The sequence below is a fragment of the Camelina sativa genome, chromosome 15, assembly GCF_000633955.1.
Source record: "Camelina sativa cultivar DH55 chromosome 15, Cs, whole genome shotgun sequence".
In the NCBI taxonomy this organism is placed as follows: Eukaryota; Viridiplantae; Streptophyta; class Magnoliopsida; order Brassicales; family Brassicaceae; genus Camelina; species Camelina sativa.
Window position 1 is genome coordinate 21,506,089 of NC_025699.1, and position 11,637 is coordinate 21,517,725.

The following is an 11,637-nucleotide window of genomic DNA, read 5'->3' on the forward strand; positions in this document are numbered from 1 at the left end:
GACAGATGGCTCTTGTTCAGGGCCATCTTTCCTTTTCTGTGACCTTTGTGGAGGGTCGGCAATGCGACCAGGAGTCCCGTCCACCTTCCTCCTTGGGAGCGTCTCTTCAGGGCCGGTATGGCGGTTAGGCGGGGGAGACCTTTGACGCGTCCGCGAAGGATCATCCACAGCTCGACGAGGGGAAGCGGGGACCTTTTTGGACGATCCTGCAGCTGGGGGATCGGAACCTCGACGAACATCCTGACGGGGAGCCGACCGAGACGACGGCTCTGGAGCTTGGCGATAGCGAGCGGATGCATTAGGGACGTTCAAATTCAGTTTCTCCATAGTCTCAGCTAAAATAAAAAAATATATATAATGGGGACAATATCAAAACAAAGCTCGCAACGTATATATGTACTACCAAAAAAAAAAAAAAAAAAAAAAGGAAANAAAAAAAAAAAGGAAATAGTACCCCTTGGTCTTCGGCTAGATGCTGACTTCCGCGGAAGATCCTTTCTACCCTCGGTTCCCGGCCAAACAAAGGGGCAACGGAGATTAATCGCGTCTATTTCAGCTCGGAAAGAAGAAGGGTATGGAAGCAAACACCTCGGAATAACAACTGAAAAAAAAGAAAAAAGGGGAGAGGTTTTTAAAAAAAAAAAAACAAAGAAAACAAGTGAAGATAACTAATCAAGAAGGATCGGCTACCGGGTGAAGGGTTCCACCCAGAAAACCAAGGGATCGACGGATCCTCCATAACCCCCGCGGCAACTTCCAAAAAGAAATATGAGCCTTTCCAGTTATACGTTTTACCCTTGGCACCCTCGACGAGCGTCGTCTTCTTTCCCGAGGCTACGTAATAAAGCCCGGGAGTCTTCTCCCGACTCGACGGATTCAGACACGTCAACTCTTCAAAGTGATCACAAGTGAGCTTGACCCTTGCAGCCTCGGCCATGATCGAAAGACCGACAGCATTTCGAAAGGTCGCCGGGGCAAATTGGGAAATAGCCGCCTTTCGACGAGCAAAATACGTCATCAAAAAAGACGGAAGAGGAAAGGTGAGTCCGCACTCGGTGAAGTATTTCTCTGAAAGACAAATAAAACCGGAAGGTGCATCCCAGGGACGTTGAAAGGCGTTCGGAATCAAGATCTTCGGTTTCGTGTTCAGTTTCCTGGGACGATCCGCAACAACTGTCACATCAACTTTTAATTTCCCGATACGAAGAGCGTCAACTGCCGCATCAATTTTTATCGACGTCGCCGGCATATGATTGAAGAGATTCACGGTCGGCAAGGGGACGTCGTCCAAATTAGGAGAAGACAAGCCATCATTCATAGGCTCGTCTATCAGGGAAGGAATCTTGAAAGTAAGCCCAGAAGAGCTAGGGACTGCAGATCCGGGAGCAAGACGACGCTTTAACTCTTCGAATTGAGCCGCATCTGAATCCGTCGAAGACGAGTCAGAGGGTCTTGGAGAACGAGTTCGACGGCGAACAGACCTGGTAGAGCCGCTAGATTCAGAAGTCGTCGCTCGTCGAAGGTGACTTCCGGCAGAGGGATTGGACGACGCGGATCGAGGGGAATTCATAATAAAGGAAAAACGACGACACACTAAAAGCAATATAACGACGAGATAGAAGAATGGAAAAATACCTGAACGACGGAAGCACCAAAAACACGAGAAGAAGATAACAAGGGACATCGAGGAAGCGATATTTATAGGGGGGAAAGAAGAATCCAGAAACGCCATCATTGCAGCACGCGCTTCATGACGATCCAACTTCCGGATTTCACGCGCTCCAAGCACCGAACGCGACGATTCGACCCTAAACGTCGGAAACTGCACCTTCACGCGCTATTCTCCCACGCGCAGTCCTTCGCCTAAAGACTACGAACTAGAGGCGAGGGGGGGGACTATTGTTAGGGGTGGATCCAACCCCAACAAAAGGGCCCGGCCCAGGAAAAAGCCCAAAATATCCCTTTCAAGAGAAGAGGGTATTATGGTATTTTTCCTAGACGAACCGACACGATTCCCTATAAATACGGGCGTACGGCCTGTAGAAAGGGGGATCGGAGAAAAAGCAGGAGAATTCGTGCAGCAAGTACAAAAAGCTTAGCTCGTCCAAGCAAAAGTCAACGGTTCCAAACTCATAGCTTGGAGAATCGACGAGATATCAGCTCGTCTATTATCCTCGTCTACTTTTGTAACCCGTTCAAGTCGCGTTGTAGCCCGTCTTTTGTGTTCCGACACCAATATAATAAAAGAGAACTTCGACCCTCTTTGACCGAACTAAACATATTAATTGTGACCAAAAGGGACATCAACAATGACGAAGCTTAACTAGCAAATCAACCTCATGCCTGAAGGCCTGACTGCATCAATATGGAACGTATGAAACACAAGAAACTTAGGAAAAAGCAATTGAAATATAAAAGAGAGAGAAATAAGAACTTACATAACAAGTCTATCATCTGAAAGAGATGGAAGAATACGTTTCACAGCTACTGGTGTTCCTCTCCAATAGGCTTTCACAATCTCACCAAAGGAACCCTAAAACATGCGATCAGCCTCCAATCAGCCAAAAGAAGCTCACTACACAAACTCCATCGTACTGAACTAAACACAGAGAATGCTTAAAATACAAACCTTTCCAATCATTGCGGCATTTGAGAAATCCAGCTCAGCAGGTTCAATTTCCCAGTCACATTTCTTTGGAATCGGTGGGTGGCATAGACTTTGGTTCAAAGTGACTTCCATTTTGACCCTGCATCAAGAATTTACTCAGCAAGATACAAAAAGGGACGAGTAATTGAAATACTTAAACGTCTCTTTGAATCTCTGAAAACAAGTATAACGAACAACACTATAGTAAGCAGCTACTTCAGAGAGAAGATGAAAGTTCCTAAAATTTTTGGGCTTTTTCATCTTCAATAGCAATCACACTACCTACCCTAAAGAATGAAACAAAACGGACAATGTCTAATCTAAAGCAATACACATTAGTACATTACAAAGATCAGAAGGAAATTCAAAAAAACTCACATAAGATAAACCGCCATGAGATTTCAGCAGCTCAATCATCTTTTGTTTCCTAGCTCCTTCTGCATCAGCCAAAGGCTTCATACCCAAAAAAACAATTTTCAGATTCAGAATCATAACAAAGTTGAGAGATTTGAAGGGAGGAACACAAAATCAGATTTGAAGATATTCTCCTTTTGTTTGTCGTATGATTTGACGGTGAAGGCACGCTCGTTCCCGCAGCATCGGCTTGTTCGCCACCGTCACCAGCCGCCGGTGGATCAGAGTTCATCTCAACCCGATTCAGGTAAATTGAGAGAACAGAAAAGAAAAAAAAAAAAATGAGATTTTTTAAACGCCGCCACGTGTTGTGAAGGACAGACGAAAATACGTCCCGTTTGTAAATACGTCCCATTCATAATTCATTCATTTCAATTTAAATTTAACATTTTAATTATGTGGGATGGAAGTAAAATACGCTGATGCACATGGTCTTAGAACGTTAGTGTTAACTATAAATTCGTTTTTGGTGATAAAACTTTTAATAGTCTCTCAATTTATCAAGCTTTAGAAAACTCTTTTGCTATTTTCTCTTATTGGTTACTTCAAGCTTATTCATCAAAAACTGAGAGAAGAAGAGGCAAAATTTGGATATAAATATACATTAATTTGCTAAAAAATGATGATGGGTCTGTTAAGCTTTGTTATTCAATGGGATTTAATACTATTAATCTAATCTTGATTTGGTAGTTTCAATTCTTCAACTATTTTGTGTTGCCCACGTCTTTAAAGATTTGTATTAGAGTATGGAAGTTTGAGTGGACAATAATGGTGGTGGTACACTCAACATTTCAACATTTATTTGATATATGGTTTGCAACAATTGACTCCAATGTGCTCATCAGAGACAACCCTGAACCAAGATTTTCATTCGCGATGAGAGAGAAAACGCTCTCGAGCTCGTCCTCCAAGAATTCAAATTCTCACCTCTTTCGATCCTCTTAGATCTTCCTCTCCTTCAGTGGATCATGTTGATTGATATGCTCTGCTTTCCCAATTTCAATCTCTTCGTGTATTCTCCTTCTTTGGATGGTTCTCTTCATACTCTAGGAGCTCCTCCTATTGCTTTTCTCGACTTGGTCACATACCAATCGAAGCTCTTTCTCACGTTTGTGAAGATTTGGTTATGTGTAAAGTTAAATAAACATAATTCATTCTCGGTTCTTGTACCGACGTCGGCAGTGCGACGGTGGTCCGCTCTAATTCATACGACGCTGGTCTCTTACTCACCGATGGCCATTTCTTCCAGTCCTCCTTCTCAATCTGAGGTGCTTAACCTTGCCTGGATCTCAACTGAAGTATTGGATACCGCCCTAGAAGTAGATCTGGGTTCTACTTTGGTTTACTTCTCTCTCTTTATCGTTGGAAGTCCAGTCTCCGATGTCGGAACCTCTGACGAACTTTTTCGTTTTTCTAACTGTACTCTCACAGACGGTGATGGTGTGCCTTTTGAATCTGATGACCTACCTCCCATCCATCCTGTCACCAGTGAAGGCTCACCCACATGTGTCGCTGCCCCTGGAGACGGCTCCCTTGGATCTACTCCAGCTTTGGCCGAGGATACTATTGTTGATTTTGATGGCTCCTATGCTAGAGCAGTTTCTCCCTTTGTTCTAGTCGAGACAGATCTACTAATCCCAGTGACGCCCCGGCGAAATTCCAATGAAATTCTCTCCATTGCAGCCGCCACATCCCTTTCACAACGGAGAGGATCCATGGCTCTGCTTGATCTTTCTTAATTAAAGATGAAGCAACGGGTTTCTCTCTCTCTCTCCGACGACAATCCAGAACTACCCGACAAGCTCTCCAAACCTTTCTCACAAGTATGATGAATTCTAGATCTTGTTCCACCCTTCCTGACAAAATGATCGCCGGCGCAGAGATAGCTCCAGTTGACCTAGCCGCCGACATAACATCATCGTACCTCTTCGTCTCTTGTGGTCGATTCTTATGGCATATATGGGCTTTGTTCATGTTTCTTTTTAGGGAATCTGGTCCATTAACAATTTCAAATATCAGCCCAATTTATGAGTTTTAGAAGATGAACCAATTTCTGTTAAAAATGAAGGTTGAACTGGTGTGTTCTTGGTTGATGGGCCAATGTGTTGTCCCCTTGATAATGGGCGTGTTAAAATTAAAAGGATCATCTTATTGCTGTTTATTTGAAAATACAAATAAATGTGATTACTATCATCAGTTCCTTCTTAGTGAAGTGTTTACATCTAAGGACAAATTTACTAAAGACATTGTTAGTACGGTGGGGTATCAATCTCCCTCCAGAACTAAATTATGAGGACATTAGCATGGAATTGTCAAGGGGCGAGAGCTAAAGAGACTTTTTGTCGACTGCGAGAGATGTGTCGCATGTACTTTCCAGGTTTTCTGTTTCTATCTGAGACCAAGAATGATAAGACGTATCTGCAAACTTTGCAAGGTTAATTAGGATTTGACTATCTCCAAACTGTTGAGCCTGATGGCACTAGTGGAGGTCTAGCTCTTTTCTATTTAAAGGACTATCCGGTTAAGTTTTTGTTGGTAGATGACCGATTAATCGACATTGAAACCATCATTAATGGAAACCGAGTTTTTATGAATTTTATCTACGGTGATCCTGTCTCTGCAAACCGTGAATACGTGTGGGAAAGATTAATGCGTATCGGAGTTGCAAGATCAGAACTCTGGTTTATTATTGGAGACTTCAATAAAATAATAGGGAACCATGAAAAGAGAGGAGGAAAAAAAAGATCGGAAGCCTCCTTTCTACCTTTTTGGGCTATGATTGATTCATGTGGTGTCATTGATTTCCCTTACCAAGGAAACCAATTTTCATGGATTGGTTAGCGGTCAAATGGTAAGATTCGGTGTCGCTTAGATAGAGCCATGGGAAATGAAGAGTGGCACAATTTATTTTCCCACACTAATGTGGAGTATATGAAGATGTGGGGTTCGGACCATCGTCCCCTCCTTGCATCTATTCTTACACGTCCAAAAAAGTTTTTGAGCAGGTTTATGTTTGACAAGCGTTGGATAGACAAGCCAGGCCTCAAAGAGGCGGTGATAGATTGATATGATCGTGGCTAGCAAGGAGTCAGAAGCTGCAGAGGAACCGGAGATTGTGTGAAGGATCACTCGCTCAAGAGCTAAGGAGATGGCTAAGGAAGCTCATTCACTCATAGCTGACGGGTCATTCAACCTACCGAGGATCCAGGTCTTCAACATCTCCACCTTGAAGACTTCACCCGGTAATGATAACTAGATAACTTAGGTGTGAAGTTTGTACTCTTTTTCCCATAGCTGAGTTTTGTCCCACTGGGTTTTCTTGACATGGTTTTTAATGAGGCAAATGGATCACTACGTTGAGTTATCTAAAAGTCATTGCCAATGGGAAATAATGTACTAAGACACCCGACTTCAGTATTAAGTCACCAGACTTCAGAATTAAGTCACCAGACTTCTACTACAAGTACCTGACGTTTTGCTGTTTTCTTTTTTTTCTTAAAAACGTCTTGTTGTTTTATTTTGAACTTCCTGTTGTTTGGAGTGTCGAGCCTAGAGTTAATTATAAAACCCCATAGCTACGCCTCTTTGTTCTTTAGCGAAGAAGTATGTTGAACAAGTATTGTTAAACTTTTTCTCTCCATTCGAAATTCTTGAATGCGTTCTTGATTTCTGGGTTTCTATACACTTTGTAATTCAGAAACTCTTCACTTTATTTCATTCCATACAACCACCTAAATATCTTTCTCCATCGTATCATTGTTCCATCACTCGATTATCTCCAAATCCACCTGCAATCTCGTTCACGCGACTTCACCATCGAGTCTCATCACTAATCACTTATCAGCAGCCTTTCAACGGAGTTCCATCCTAGGGAGATCGTATCATGTGGTATCAGAGCCAACTCTGTGCCGAAGGCTGAGCGATTCTAAAACCCTAATCTCGATTTGTGTTGTTTAATTTCTGTTTGTTTGTTTATTTCCTTGTTTTGTTGTCTCTGCGTTTTCGTTGTGAGTCTTGTTTAGTTTTAGGCTTTGATTTTTGTTATTGATTGGAGTCTAGATCGAGTTTTGTGAGTTTAGGATTTAGTTTTGTGTTGTTTCGAAACTAGACTGCAACTAGGGTTTAGTCATTTCGAAGTTTGTTCATTATAGGGTTGGTATTGATAGATTCTCTTGTAGTGTTGCTCAATATTAGGTCTAAATTCGTGAGTCTATTGTTTAAAATTCCGAGTCTCAGAGTTTATTTTCGTTTCTCTCATTAAAGGAACATTTTACTGCGAGTTTCTTCTTTAATTTGCAGGCACAATGGAGCTTTCTACAGAAGCTATGGAAGCCTTGAACCAAGCCATGTCCAAGCAAATTGCAGAAGCAAATAAGACAATGTCTACTCAGTTTCAACAACAGATGGAGCAGCTCAGTAACAAGTTTGAGAAACAGATAAAAGACATCGCTCAAGCAACCAATGCTTCAGATCTAAGTTCGTCAGAACCACCTAGTCCTAATGAGGCGATCCGCCTAGCTAAAGGAAAAGCACATGTGGGAGCTTCTTCAAAGCATCCACGGATCAAATCAGCTAAGTCACCTACTGGGGGGAGAGAGACTTGTTTCAATCAGAGAAGAAACACCCAAAGTATAGAAAGAGAGCATCGCAGAACTGGCAGGGATCATACACGTCCACATCGAACTGAACAAGTAGCTGGGCATCGGATATACTTTGATACAGATAGAAAGTATTCAGAAGAAGATGAAGCTTCAGATCATAGCCAAGAGACAATGAGGAGAAACAAAAACAGAGATCATGGCAGGGATTATGATCCTTTGAGGCAGCAGTTGAGTCATCTCAAGATTCAGTATCCTTCTTTCCATGGTACCAATGATCCAGAGACTTATCTAGACTAGGAAAGGAAGATGGAGTCGAATTTTCAGGTTCAAGGAACCTATGAGTTGAACAAGGTGAAGATAGCCATATCCGAATTCAATGGTTATGCTTTGTTGTGGTAATATCTGTTGGGGCTCACTAGACATCGACAGAGAGAGCCTGCTATCACTACATGGGAACAGTTAGTCACGCAGATGAGAAAGAAGTTTGTTCCTACACACTACCAGAGAGAGATCCTTAACAAGCTTAGGCGTCTCATTCAAGGTACCAAGTCTGTTAGAGACTACTATCAAGAGCTGGAAACGCTTATGATCATGGCTGATCTAAGAGAAAGTGAAGACATGGTTATGTCTAGATTTCTTGGGGGTTTAAACAGAGAGATTCAAGACAAGATAGAGCTGCAGAATTATGAAAATGTGCTAGAAATGGTACATAAGGCAGAGTTAATTGAATCGCAGATCAAGAGAAAGGGAGTGAGGTCAGCTTTTGCGCCTAACATTTCCAAGCCAAGAGAGTTCAGTAAACCCGCCTTCACCAAGGACAGCAAACCTGCGACAGCTACAGTCAAAGAGGAGGTTAAGATTGATTTCAAGCCCAAGAGTAGCGCTTCTACAAGTCATATCAGGTGTTTCAAATGCCAAGGAATGGGGCATTATTCTAGAGACTGTCCTAACAAGAAGATGTTTCTTCTGCAAGAAGGAGGAGAGATTGTGCCTGTAGACAGTTCAGAGAGTGAACCAGAGTCAGATTTCGGTGAAGAAGGTGAACCAGTAGTAATGGGAGAGATGTTGGTAGCACGCAGGGCTTTAAGTGTTCAGATTCATCCAGATGATAGAGGACAGCGTGAGAACCTATGTCACACACGGTGTATGGTTCAAGACAAGGTCTGCACCTTGATCGTTGATGGTGGAAGCTGTACTAATGCAGCTAGTGAAGAGATGGTACAGAAGCTTAATCTCAAGACCACTTCACATCCAAGACCTTACCAGCTGCAGTGGTTCAACAACAAGGGAGCTTTGACAGTTTCGCAGCAAGTGATGGTGAAACTAACAATTGGGAAGTATGAGGATGAGCTGCTATGTGATGTGATTCCAATGAAATCAAGTCATATTCTGTTGGGAAGACCATGGCAGTTCGACAGAAAAGTGTTTCATGATGGCTACACCAACAAGCAATCGTTTGAGTTCAAGGGACGTAAGGTTACTCTTCTACCACTTCCACCCAGCGAAATCTACAAGGACCAGCTTCACATGAACCGCAAAGATACAAAGAAAGTGTATCACAGCCTGAATATCAATCACAGCGAGTTCAACAAGCTATTTGATCCAGAGATGACCACATTTATGTTTGTGTATAAGGAGACACTCACCAGTACTAAGTCAGCAGAAGAGCTTCCACGCGAGATGATAGAGATTATAGAGGAGTACAAGGATGTGTTCCCAGAAGAGATACCTCCAGGCTTGCCTCTAATACGTGGGATAGAGCATCAGATCGATTTGGTACCAGGTTCGGCTCTACCGAACAGACCAGCTTACAAAACCAATCCAGTAGAAACTAAAGAGCTTCAGAAGCAAGTAGAAGAGCTGATGAGCAAGGGACACATCAGAGAGAGTCTCAGTCCATGTGCAGTACCAGTTTTGCTTGTACCCAAGAGAGATGGTTCATGGAGGATGTGTGTTGATTGTAGAGCTATTAACAATATCACAGTGAAGTACAGACACCCGATTCCGAGATTGGATGATATGCTGGATGAGTTATGTGGGTCAACCATCTTTTCAAAGATCGATTTAAAGAGTGGGTATCATCAGATCAGAATGAAGGAAGTAATGAATGGAAAACAGCTTTCAAAACCAAGCAAGGGCTCTACGAATGGCTAGTCATGCCGTTTGGTCTCACTGATGCTCCTAGCACCTTCATGCGTTTAATGAATTATGCTCTCAAACCTTTCATAGGCATCTTCGTGGTTGTGTACTTCGATGACATTCTCATCTACAGCAAAGGTCTAGAAGAACACTTAGAACACATCCGCCAAGTTCTAAATGTTCTTCGTTCTCAATCCCTCTTTGCTAATTTTTTTAAATGTTCATTCTGTACTACTGAGGTTGTCTTTCTAGGCTTTGTTGTCATTGCAGAAGGAGTTAGAGTGGATGATGAGAAGATCAAAGCTATTAAGGAGTGGCCAACACCCAAAAACATGGCAGAAGTCAGGAGCTTTCATGGATTAGCCGGATTCTACAGGCGATTTGTCCAAGACTTCAGTACTATTGCAGCGCCACTTACAGAAGTTATCAAGAAGGATGTAGGATTCAGATGGGAGGAAGCACAAGAGAGGGCATTTTCAACCTTAAAAGAGAAGCTTATCACTGCCCCTATTCTTTTACTTCCTGATTTTATGAAAACTTTTGAGATTGAATGTGATGCTTCCGGAGTGGGTATAGGTGCTGTTTTGATGAAAACCAGTAGCTTACTTCAGTGAGAAGCTAGGAGGATCGATGCTAAACTATCCTACATATGACAAGGAGCTGTACGCCTTGGTTCGAGCTCTTCAAACATGGCAGCATTACCTGTGGCCCAAGGAGTTCGTTATTCATACTGATCATGAGTCCTTGAAGCATCATAAAGGACAACAAAAGCTCAACAAGAGACATGCCAGATGGATGGAGTTCATAGAGACTTTTTCCTACNTTGCAGAAGGAGTTAGAGTGGATGATGAGAAGATCAAAGCTATTAAGGAGTGGCCAACACCCAAAAACATGGCAGAAGTCAGGAGCTTTCATGGATTAGCCGGATTCTACAGGCGATTTGTCCAAGACTTCAGTACTATTGCAGCGCCACTTACAGAAGTTATCAAGAAGGATGTAGGATTCAGATGGGAGGAAGCACAAGAGAGGGCATTTTCAACCTTAAAAGAGAAGCTTATCACTGCCCCTATTCTTTTACTTCCTGATTTTATGAAAACTTTTGAGATTGAATGTGATGCTTCCGGAGTGGGTATAGGTGCTGTTTTGATGAAAACCAGTAGCTTACTTCAGTGAGAAGCTAGGAGGATCGATGCTAAACTATCCTACATATGACAAGGAGCTGTACGCCTTGGTTCGAGCTCTTCAAACATGGCAGCATTACCTGTGGCCCAAGGAGTTCGTTATTCATACTGATCATGAGTCCTTGAAGCATCATAAAGGACAACAAAAGCTCAACAAGAGACATGCCAGATGGATGGAGTTCATAGAGACTTTTTCCTACACGGTTAAGTACAAGAAAGGTAAAGATAATGTAGTCGCAGATGCATTATCCAGGAGGTACACTCTCGTTTCTACAATGTCTTCTAAGCTTGAAGGTTTTGATAACATTGTAGAACTTTATGAGACTGATATCGATTTTGCTGAGAGCTATGGCAAATGCCATAAGTTTGCTTTTGAAAACTATTATAGGCAGGATGGATATTTGTTTTATAAGGACCGATTGTGTATACCAAGAGGATCCATAAGAGAATTGCTGACTAGAGAAGCTCACGGAGGTGGACTAGCTAGACATTTTGGAGTGTCAAAGACTCTACTTGGACTGCAAGAACACTTCTATTGGCCTCAAATGAAGAAAGACGTTGAGAAGGTTTGTTCTAGGTGCCATATCTGCAAAATGGCGAAGGGTAAGGTACAGCCCCACGGCTTGTACACTCCTCTCCCTATTCCTTCTCAACC

The 11,637-nt window shown here is 42.5% G+C and overlaps 1 pseudogene; it reads right to left on the reverse strand.

The window, feature by feature from the left end:
• LOC104747277 overlaps positions 1–3,293 on the reverse strand; it is an 11,423-nt pseudogene extending 8,130 nt beyond the window's left edge.